The sequence below is a fragment of the Prionailurus viverrinus genome, chromosome E2 (genome assembly GCF_022837055.1).
Source record: "Prionailurus viverrinus isolate Anna chromosome E2, UM_Priviv_1.0, whole genome shotgun sequence".
Lineage (NCBI taxonomy): Eukaryota > Metazoa > Chordata > Mammalia > Carnivora > Felidae > Prionailurus > Prionailurus viverrinus.
Genome location: NC_062575.1, coordinates 12409295 through 12420708, shown reverse-complemented (window position 1 = coordinate 12420708; position 11414 = coordinate 12409295).

Sequence of the window (11414 nt, the reverse complement as noted above, 5' to 3'; positions counted from 1 at the left end):
TTCCTTAACTTCCCAGAGAAAACAGCATTCTTAGAATGCATTAACTTGATCTGTTATTGTTCTCAGGCATTGTAATCTTCTGTATTATGTATTTTTTTTTTTTTTTTTAATTTTTTTTTCAACATTTTTAATTTATTTTTGGGACAGAGAGAGACAGAGCATGAACGGGGGAGGGGCAGAGAGAGAGGGAGACACAGAATCGGAAACAGGCTCCAGGCTCTGAGCCATCAGCCCAGAGCCTGACGCGGGGCTCGAACTCACGGACCGTGAGATCGTGACCTGGCTGAAGTCGGACGCTTAACCGACTGCGCCACCCAGGCGCCCCTGTATTATGTATTTTAAAATGTCACTGTGTCTTATTATTATTGTTTTATCCAGTCATCATTCATTTACATTCACCAAGTATTTTTACATTTTCACTCAGAATAAAATACTTGATTGGCATTCATTTTTTAAAATATCATTTGAGAGATCTCATACCATGTCTTCTTGTTTCCATAATTTTTGTTGAGAAGTCTGTTGTCAGACTTATTCTTGGTTCTTTGAAGCTACTGTATATTATTCCCTCTGGGTACTTAAATTCTTTTCCTTTTTATTTGGTTTTCTGAAGGTTATTTGGTTTTCAAAAACATCAAGAAGTTTTCAAAAATATGATCTGCCTGTAATTATTTGTTCAGTTTTTTCTTTTTTCCCCTTTAGCTTCTTAAATTTGCAGGTTGATGTCTTTTGTCAGTTTTGGAAAATTCTCAGTCCTTTCTCTGCCCCTTTTTCTCTTTTCTCACCTTCAGTTCTTCAATAATGTAAACTCTTTTCTTCATATAAGTAACTTATACCCTACTTTTTTCTTTTTTTTCTGTTATTTAGCTTGGCCGTTTTGTTCTCTGCTGTATTACAGGTAACTGAGTTTCTGTTTAGCTATGTATAATTTGTTGTTGAACACATTCATTGTTTTATGTTTAAGTAATCAATAATTTCCCATTCTTTTTGTATCTTTTTGTGGTTTACTGTTCTTTTTTTTTTCCTGTGTTTTGTTTTATTTAATTAATTAATTAATTAATTAATTAATTTATTTATTTTTTCAATATATGAAGTTTATTGTCAAATTGGTTTCCATACCACATCCAGTGCTCATCCCAAAAGGTGGTGGTTTACTATTCTGTGCAAAAATTCTTGATCTGATTTTTATTTCCTTAAACATACTATGCAGAGTTATTTTACAATTCATGGTAATTCTTTTACCTGAATCCTGTATGGGTTTATTTGTATTTTCTGTTGTCTCCTTGATTTTGTTACTTAGTAGCATCTTGTAGTAATGACCTTTTAAGAATTCAGTGCTTGGGGCACCTGGGTGGCTCAGTCCGTTAAGCGTCTAACTTCGGCTCAGGTCATGATCTCACAGTTTGTGGGTTTGAGGCCTGCATCGGGCTCTGTGCTGACAGCTCAGAGCCTGGGGCCTGCTTTGGGTTCTGTGTCTCTCTCTCTTTCTGCCCCTCGACTGCTTGTGCTCTCTCTTTGTCTCTCAAAAATAAATAAATGTAAAAAAAAAATTAAATTCAGTGCTGTATAGTGTGAATAAGAAATTGACAAAATAATTTGCACCCTAAGAGAATGTACCCTTTTCCCAGAGAGGTTGTGCATTTGCTTTGGATAGAAGGTAGGGTCATTAGCAGTCATTGGTCTTGTGATCTATCTCAAGCTTATCCTTATCTTATGATAGGGTCCTCTTGTTTTCCAAATCACAGCCTTTCTGATTTACCAAGTCTCTCTCTACTTGGAGGTTCCTTAATTCTGTGTTTATACTCCTAAATTTAGAAATCTGTCAAAAGCGTCTTTTCAGCCTCTCAGACACTTCTAAAATCAACGTCAACTTTTATGATATATATTTTAATTCTTGCATCATCTCACCAAGTTTCTTATGCTGGACTTTCACCTTCTAATTTTTTTATTGCCTCATTAATTCTTTGATGTCTTTAAACAGAAATTTGTAATTTTAGTTTTTCTAGGTAATTTCAATTAGAAGGTTGTTCTTGTGGTAACTGCAATTCAGAGCAGTGGTAGCCACAGGAGCAACAGTTATGCTGAGTGCACAACACAGGATTATACCTGCTTAGTTCTACAGAGGGGACATACAGGTCAACAACCATACTTATACAGTATACTGATACTGTCTTGCTGTAGGTTCGTCTCAAGGACATTTCTGTTCTGAGGTCAATAGGACCATGTGAGGATTATCACCAGTGTCTGACAAATGTTCCCAGTATATTCTTCCCTGATTTATCTGCACATAAATGACAGATCCTTGCCATGCAGAAGGATGTTCTTCCTGTTAAAACAAAACCTGTTGACTTAAATGTGGCGTGTATTTGGGAGACTAACACTGAGACATGAGGTCACAATAATTTTACTATTTGCCTGTGACAAGGACCACATCAAATTGGGGAAGTGGGAAGATATTACTCAGTAGTCTAATCTTTTACATTTAATACCTTAACACATCTAATTCAGATCTACGTAAAGAACTTTAAAATAAGAATCTCTAAAAAATCATGACATTTCAGTCATTGGAATAGAAGATAAAGATAAGTGACATTTTTATTACAGATAATATGACATTTAGAGACCCTATCAAGAGAAGGTATTTTTGAAACAAAGTCCTAATTCTAGAATGCAGACATTTTATTGTCATCTTCCAAAGTAATAGGAATGTAATATATTTTCCTCTTTTTTCCATTGTACTATTATATGCTATCTGCCAGTTTTCTAAAAGTTGTGTACTGTATCTTATATCAAGTTTATCAGTTTTTGGCATAAGTGTATATTGCTAAAAATGTTTTTACCAATTTTATTTCATAATAACCTTATTTTGAGATAGGAAACAAAGTTGTCTTTATCTTTAACCACACTAATTTACATTTTAATTCTATCCTGAGTGAGATATAATTCTAATGCAATGTAATGTTTTGTATTAAGTATTCTATATTTTTAATTTATTGTATCTTGATTATTAAACATGTATTGATTTGAAGGAAAACATTAAAAATACCAAGAAACACGTCCCCTATAAGAATTTCTACTTTCAAAGAACAGGTTTTCAGATAAACATAAGCAGTTGGCTTATAAGCATTAAACTAATTTCATTACCCTTTGAATCGACAAAAAATGGCACTAGTTTCTGAACATAAGAGAAACGTATCTCATGTAAGGTGATTTCAATATTATGTCTAGCTTCTCTATTACTAATATGTGTTGCTTGCAATTCACAAGCCATTATATAATGCCATATAAATTTAATATGCCCTGAAGGGAATATGCTCTAGGGACACATTAAGAAGGCTAAATATGATTTTAAAAGCTATAAACTATGCTTTCCAATCTAGTGTTATTCAATCAGACCTAATTTATACTTCCAGCATAAGCTAAAAACAGAATAGTCAGAGTTTGCCTGGTTAATATCTAAGGCAAAGAGGAACTTTTAGCAAATTCTCTGATGTATCTCTAATTGATACTTCTATTGATAAAAGTCTGACAATGTTTATTAGTAGCCCATAGGAAAAAGAAATGCTTCTGATGGCTATAAGTGCATTTGCAAAAATTGTGTTGTAGTTTGGATCAGTGCCTTTATCTCAGCCAACTTCTTTCATTGGTCTGGTTTCTAAATATAGGCTTCTGCCTATGTTAATACTAAAAATTTCACTGTGAGTGTGATTCAATATCTAATTGTTTTCCTATCTTTGGCTGTTAGCCAGTAATCAGTTTTTAAGCATATGTACCATACCCCTAAGTACTGCCATTAACACCATGACCAACGAATGCAGTACACTCTCATCAACATGCCCCAGCTGTGTTGTCAACTGGGACATGCAACTGAAATACAAAATGCTTCAGCTAAAGGAAAGCCTTTAGAGAACTCCAAGGTCAAAAATACATCTCATGGACCTTGGTATATTTAGGGAAATGATACAGTGTAGTCTTCTCGGTGAAGACAGAAATGCCCACATTTACAAGTGATAATTTAGTGTACTAGAGTGCAATCTAGTCCTCTAGTGGTTATAGTCTTCTGTATAGTCTGCAAAACTGCAATCACCTGTGTGATTTTTAAATACCATTATTGAGGTATAATTTATATACCATAAATTTTTTTCATTTTAAATGTACAGTAGTTCTTTAATTTCCTTTAAATTCTCTTTAATTCCCTTTAAATTCCCTTTAATTTCCTTCCCTTTGGAAATGTGTCGAGTAAGAAATTGCTGCGGCTGAGGTCAAATAGGTTGTTGCCTGCTTTCTCCTCTAGGGTTTTGATGGTTTCCTGTCTCACATTCAGGTCCTTTATCCATTTTGAGTTTATTTTTGTGTATGGTGTAAGAAAGTAGTCTAGTTTCGTTCTTCTGCATGTTGCTGTCCAGTTCTCCCAGCACTATTTGCTAAAGAGACTGTCTTTTTTCCATTGGATACTCTTTCCTGCTTTGTCGAAGATTAGTTAGCTATACATTTGTGGGTCCAATTCTGGATTGCCTATTCTATTCCATTGGTCTATGGGTCCGTTTTTGTGCCAATACCATACTGTCTTGATGATTACAGCTTTGGTAGTGGAGGCTAAAGTCTGGGATTGTGATGCCTCCCGCTTTGGTCTTCTTCAAAATTACTTTGGCTATTTGGGGCCTTTTGTGGTTCCATATGAATTTTAGGATTGCTTGTTCTAGCTTTGAGAAGAATGCTGGTGCAATTTTGATTGGGATTGCATTGAATGTGTAGATAGCCTTGGGTAGTGTTGACATTTTAACAATATTTATTCTTCCAGTCCATGAGCATGGAATGTTTTTCCATTTCTTTGTGTCTTCTTCAGTTTCCTTCATAAGCTTTCTGTAGTTTTCAGATCTTTCACACTTTTGGTTAGGTTTATTCCTAGGTATTTTGTGGTTTGTGGTACAGTTGTGAATGGTATCCGTTTCTTTATTTCTCTTTCTGTTGGTTCGTTATTGGTGTGTAAAAATGCAACCAATTTCTGTACATTGATTTTGTACCCTGTGACTTGGCTGAATTTCATGTATTAGTCTTTTGGTGGAGTCTTTGGGGTTTTCCATGTAGAGTATCATGTTGTCTGTGAAAAGTGGAAGTTTGACTTCTTTGTCAGTTTTGATGCCTTTAATTCATTTTGTTGTCTGATTGCTGATCCTAGGACTTTCAACGCTATGTTAAACAACAGTGGTGAGAATGGACATCCCTGTTGTGTTCCTGATCTCAGGGGGAAAGCTCTCAGTGTTTCCACATTGAGGCTGATGTTAGCTGTGGGCATTTCCTATATGGCTTTTATGATGTTTAAGTATGTTCCTTCTATTCCGACTTTCTTGAGGGTTTTAATTAAGCAAGAATGTTGTATTTTGTCAAATGCTTTTTTGCATGAATTGACAGATCATGTGGCTTTTATCCTTTCTTTTATTAATGTGATGTATCACATTGATTGATTTGCGAATATTGAACCAGCCCTGCAGCCCAGGAATGAATCCCACTTGAATGATTCTTTTTATATGCTGTTGAATTCAATTTGCTAGTATCTTGTTGAGAATTTTTGCATCCATGTTCATCAGGGATATTTGCCTGTAGTTCTCCTTTTTTGTAGGGTCTCTGTCTGGGTTGGGAATCAAGGTAATGCCAGCTTCATAGACTGAGTCTAGAAGTTTTCCTTCCACTTCTATTTATTGGAACAGCTTGAGAAGGATAAGTACTAACTCTGTTTTAAATGTCTGATAGAATTCCTCAGGGAAGCCATCTGGACCAGGACTCTTATTTTCTGGGAGACTTTTGATAAGTGATTCAACTTCTTCACTAGTTATGGGTTCAACTGGTGCAGCCACTCTGGAAAACAGTGTGGAGGTTCCTCAAAAAATTAAAAACAGATCTACCCTATGACCCAGCAACAGCACTACTAGGAATTTACCCTAGGGATACAGGAGTGCTGATGCATAGGGGCACTTGTACCCCAATGTTAATAGCAGCACTTTCAACAATAGCCAAATTATGGAAATCACCTAAATGTCCATCATCTGATGAATGGATAAAGAAGATGTGGTTTATATATACAATGGAATACTACTTGGCAATGAGAAAGAATGAAACCCTGCCATTTGCAGCAACGTGGATGGAACTGGAAGGTATTATGCTGAGTAAAATAAATCAGTCAGAGAAGGACAGATATCATATTTTTTCACTCATATGTGGATCTTGAGAAACTTAACAGAAGGCTAGCGGGGAGAGGTGGGGGGGAAAAAGTTACAGAGAGGGAGGGAGGCAAACCATAAGAGACTCCTAAATTCAGAGAATAAACTGAGCGTAGATGGAGAGGTGGGGGAGAGGGGAAAATGGGTGATGGGCATTGAGGAGGCCACTTGTTGGTATGAGCACTGGATGTTGTATGTAAGCCAATTTGACAATACATTATATTAAAAAATGTATGGTAGTTTTTAATAAATTTATATTTTTGCATGTAACAGCACAATACCATATTTCCATCTCCCTAAAAAGATTCCTTGTGCCCAATCTCACTTTCCACTTTGAGCCACAGGCAAACAAGAATCTGCTTTCTGTTTACAAAATTTCATTTTTTAAACATTTCCTATTTATGGAAACTTCCTTTAAGTGGAAACATATAATGTGTGGTCTTTCAGATCTGGCTTTTTTCACTTAGCATAATGGTTTTGAGGTTCATCTATATTTTGCCTGGAGCAGTAGTTCATTTTTTTTTTTTTACTGTTAGTAGTATTGCACTTTGTGGATATACTACATTTTATTTTTCCATTCATCAGTAGATGAACACTTTGATTGTTTTCACTTTTTAATTAGTATTAATAGTGCTACTGGAAATATGTGTTTACAAGTCTTTGTGTAGACCTATGTTTTCAGTTATCTTGTGTAGTTATCTAGAAGTAGAATTGATGGGTTATATGAGAATTTTATATTTAAAATTTTAAGAAATAAACTGTTTTCCAAAGTGGCAACACTATTTTAATTCTCATTATAAATATGCGAGTTTGCCATTTTCTCCATGTTCTTCCTAAGAGTTATTATTATCTGTTCTTAACTTTTTATTACTTTATTCTAGTAGGTGTTAAGTATCACATGTGGTATTTATTTACCTTTCCCTGATTAATGATATCTCTTATGTGCTTGTTAATTACTCATTTATATGTTTTTGGGTAAAAGTCCATTCTACACTTTTGTCCATTTAAAATGAGCTTTTCTTATTTCTTAGTTTTAAGAGTTCCTTATAGTTTTTATTTTTTTTTTTATTTTTTATTAAAAAAATTTTTTTTTCAACGTTTATTTATTTTTGGGACAGAGAGAGACAGAGCATGAGCGGGGGAGGGGCAGAGAGAGAGGGAGACACAGAATCGGAAACAGGCTCCAGGCTCTGAGCCATCAGCCCAGAGCCCGACGCGGGGCTCAAACTCACGGACCACGAGATCGTGACCTGGCTGAAGTCGGACGCTTAACCGACTGCGCCACCCAGGCGCCCCTCCTTCTAGTTTTTAGATACACATCTTTTATGAGATATTTGATTTGCAAATAATTTCTAACAGTCTGATGCTTATATTTTTAGTTTCACTAATGGTGTCTTTTAAAACACAAATGTTTTGAACTTTGATAAGGTGTTTATTTTTTCATTTTTTTCATTTATAGAATGTATTTTTGTTGTATCTAAGAAGGTTTTGCATAGCCCAGATTATATAGATATTTTCTCCTACGTGTCATTTTTAAAATTTTATAGTTTTAGCTCTTCCATTTAGACACATTTTTAGTTAGTCACATGGCTTTCTCCATTTTTAAAACCAGCAACAGAGACTCTAGAGTTCTGAATTCGAACCTCCTTCTTGTTTTGAATCTCTTTCTCCAGGAAGAGCCTTGTTTATTTTTCAGAATCATCTGATTAGGTCAGACTCAGGGTGAATCATATCTCTTTTTTAAAGTCAACTGTGTTGTATAAAACAACCTAATCATATTCTGGCATATTCTTTAGTACCTTCCACACTCAACAGAAGGGGCCTACAGAGGATGTGGATCATAGGGAGTAAAATAGAACTACTGGAGATACTAGAATTCTGCCTGATGCTACTACTGATGTGTCTTTTGAAGCAAAATACATTGAGGGGAAAACATATACTAAATACAGTTTCACTTACCACTCTCATGGAGCTTTTAAAAAGTTAAGAGTAACAAAACAAATTCAAAACCATTTACTTCACAACTTTATGTATTAAAACATTCTCAAACTATGATTTTCTGTTAAAACTTTCTTAAGTGTATAAAATCTGAGGCCAAGATTCTAATATGCAGTGGCTTAAGCTGAAATTGTTACAATTATTATCTAATAGTAGGCAATGTAAAGTTTCAGATCTTATGATTGGATAAAGATATATATATATATATATATATATATATATATATATATATATATTTTTTTTTTTTTTTTTTTTTTTTTTTTTTTTTTAGAATACTGTCTCATTTGCCATTAGTTCACTCCTAAGATAAAGACAAACACAATGTGGTGTCAGATAAGTATACTTTCATGATAAATAAGAATCAGTATGGTTGCCTTCAGAGTTAATGTGCAGTTTGAACCGGTCTTTTTCAAATTCAAGTGCATGATAATTTACACTGATTGCATTTTCATAAAGATACCTGTGCTTAAAAATGATGGCCTCACAGGAACTATAAAATGTTGTACTTGAATGGCTTTGAAAATAAAAATACAATTATTTGAAAACTGATAGGTTGAAGAGCTTAGAATATATTTGGTTTTAAAGGCCTTCACCTACTCTAATTCTTCATTAAGGAAAATCAATCATAGGATGAGAACATGAATTAGATATCCCTAAATGTCATAACATTTATATATTGGATTTTATTTTTACTTCATTAAGAAACCAAATAGGACTGTAATTAAAGAAAACGATAGCATATGGTAGAGAGACTGTTCATGGTTTTCCCAACTTTAAACACCATTAGAAATTCTACACTGTGAAGGACAAACCAAGTGAACTATATGCATAATTGATTAGAAACTTATCCACTTTTAAATCACAGGGAAATCTACTTTGATTTAATTTGAAATCTGTTACACAACTCTGTTTGAAATTGAATGCCCTAAAATTTCCCATGATATCTGAAAGGAGATGAGAATGAACAAGATGGTGAGGGCTTGAAAACTCTTCTGGCAATATTATTTAATTTTGTAGACTTACTTAGATATATCATGAAATTGTGTATTTATAACTTCCGTAATCTCCCTCTGTAAAGCCTTGATTCAGTAAAAATGATTTGGATACCTACTGTGTACCAGGTGCCAGGAAAACATTCTGAGCAAACTGAAGAGATTTTCCACCTCGCTGAAGTGGGGTGGAAAAACAAGACAAGCAAAAGTTGTATTTATAATATGTTGTGATAAATGCTCTTGGGTCTGGGAAGAGTGGGACACAAATCAACACGTGATCTTAAAAGTCACTCTGATCACCCACAGATTATCAGGATTTAACTTTATTTTTCCCTCTCCCATTCTAGTTTTTGGACTTGTATAACCATGAATTTCCTTGAATGTATTCATGTATTTTTGAAGTATGCACAAAAATATCTCTCCCTCAAGTCCATAATAATTTTTATTTGGGTTAGTATTCTGTGGCCATGAAAGAGTAGAAGAATGAGGCTTCCTTGAATCTCTGCATTCTCTGTTCCCACTCAAGATTGAAGCAGTACAAGTGTGTAGCAATCAAGTGATTCACATTTGTATGTTTGATGTGAGGGGACTCGTGTGTGTGTGTGTGTGTGTGTGTGTGGTTTATTGTGATGGTAAGTGTGGGATGGCGTGTGCTGTGCTGTGGTGTGTGGTTGATGTAATGTGGTCTGTTGGGGATGGTAGATGTGGGCGTGGGTGTGTAGTGGAGTATAGTATACTATGTGTTGTGCTCTGTGGTGCAGTGAGGTGTGTTAGGGTGACACGGGTGGTGTGTGTGTGTGTGTGTGTGTGTGTGTGTGTGTGTGTGTGTGTGCCTGTGTGCATGCACACTGTGGGATGTGGTGTTAAGGGTGGCTTGTGTACTGTAGGGTGGTAGATGTGTAGATGGCAGGTGTATGGGAGATGTAGGTCTGGGAGTCTGGGGTTTGGTGTATGATTCTGTACTTTATACTACATTTTTGAAGTATCATGTTCCTGAAGTCCTATAAACATTGAAGGAAATGTGTTCCCACAAATTAACAAGGAACCCAGGTTACACTCATTTAGTATGCACTGTGTGAACTTGCTAAGTTTCAGTATGTGTTTCCTGGTCTGAATGCAATAGCACACACACAGAGAAGGCTTATTGGACATAAGCGGGGCTGGGTGTTCCTAAGATGAATATGACAAAGTGAGTAGGTATCCTCCATGAGCTTCAGTCTAGGAGGAGTATAAATTTGCCACCAATATGTAACTTTTTTGATCTTGACAGCAAGCATGAGGTTTCCATATAGGGAAGGATATACGTATATGTATATGTATACATATATGTATATGTCTATGTATATGTATATTTAAATGTTTATTTGTTTATTTTTAAAGAGAGTGAGCAGGGGAGGGGCAGAGAGAGGGAGAGAGAAAATCCCAAGCAGGCTCCATGCTCAGTGTGTAGCCTGATTTGGGGCTCGATCTCACCGTTGTGGGATTATGGCCTCAGCCAAAATTAAAAGTGGGGATCTTAGCCAGTTGAGCCACCCAGGCGCCCTTAGGGAGGGAAATATTTTAAGGGTAATATCCTGATAGATACCTTGAACTAGAGGGTGCGGTCACCAGGCCATGAGTGCACCCAGTCGCCACCAAGAGCTACTCAGTACAAGGAAATAAAATGACTCTTTGGTTCTTTCATCTTTGTCTTTCTGATTGGGAACGGGGGAAAATACGAATGAGAGAAGAGATGTGGAGAGAAGGGATGAGTGAGATTGTGCTACCTGGGGACTGGTGGGGGAGGGGTGAGGTGAAGGGAAGCTAGCAGGTGTTTTAACAAATACTTCATGTTTAAAATCAAATCAGTCACATTCTTGTCGTGTGATCACAGCTTTCATTTCCATCTTTAAAACACTGACTTTTCCTTTAAAATTACCATGGAGTTTAGTAACCTCAGAATGATATGCGGAGAGAGAGTTCCAGAAGGTGCTGTGAAAGGAGATAGAATCAAGAAAGCTTGATGTGGACTTTAGGCAGAGAGGACCCAGATCTGAAATGCTTAATGTCTGTGTAGATATTGGAGAAGATTCTCTACTACTCCAAGAAGGAGTTTCAGGGACTTGCACTACTCTTGAGGAACAGGGGAGAGACCCAGCTGAAGTCTGATTTATACTTATGAGGCCCATTCTTCACCTTACGGGGGGGTAGTGGAACACAATGGTGTCAG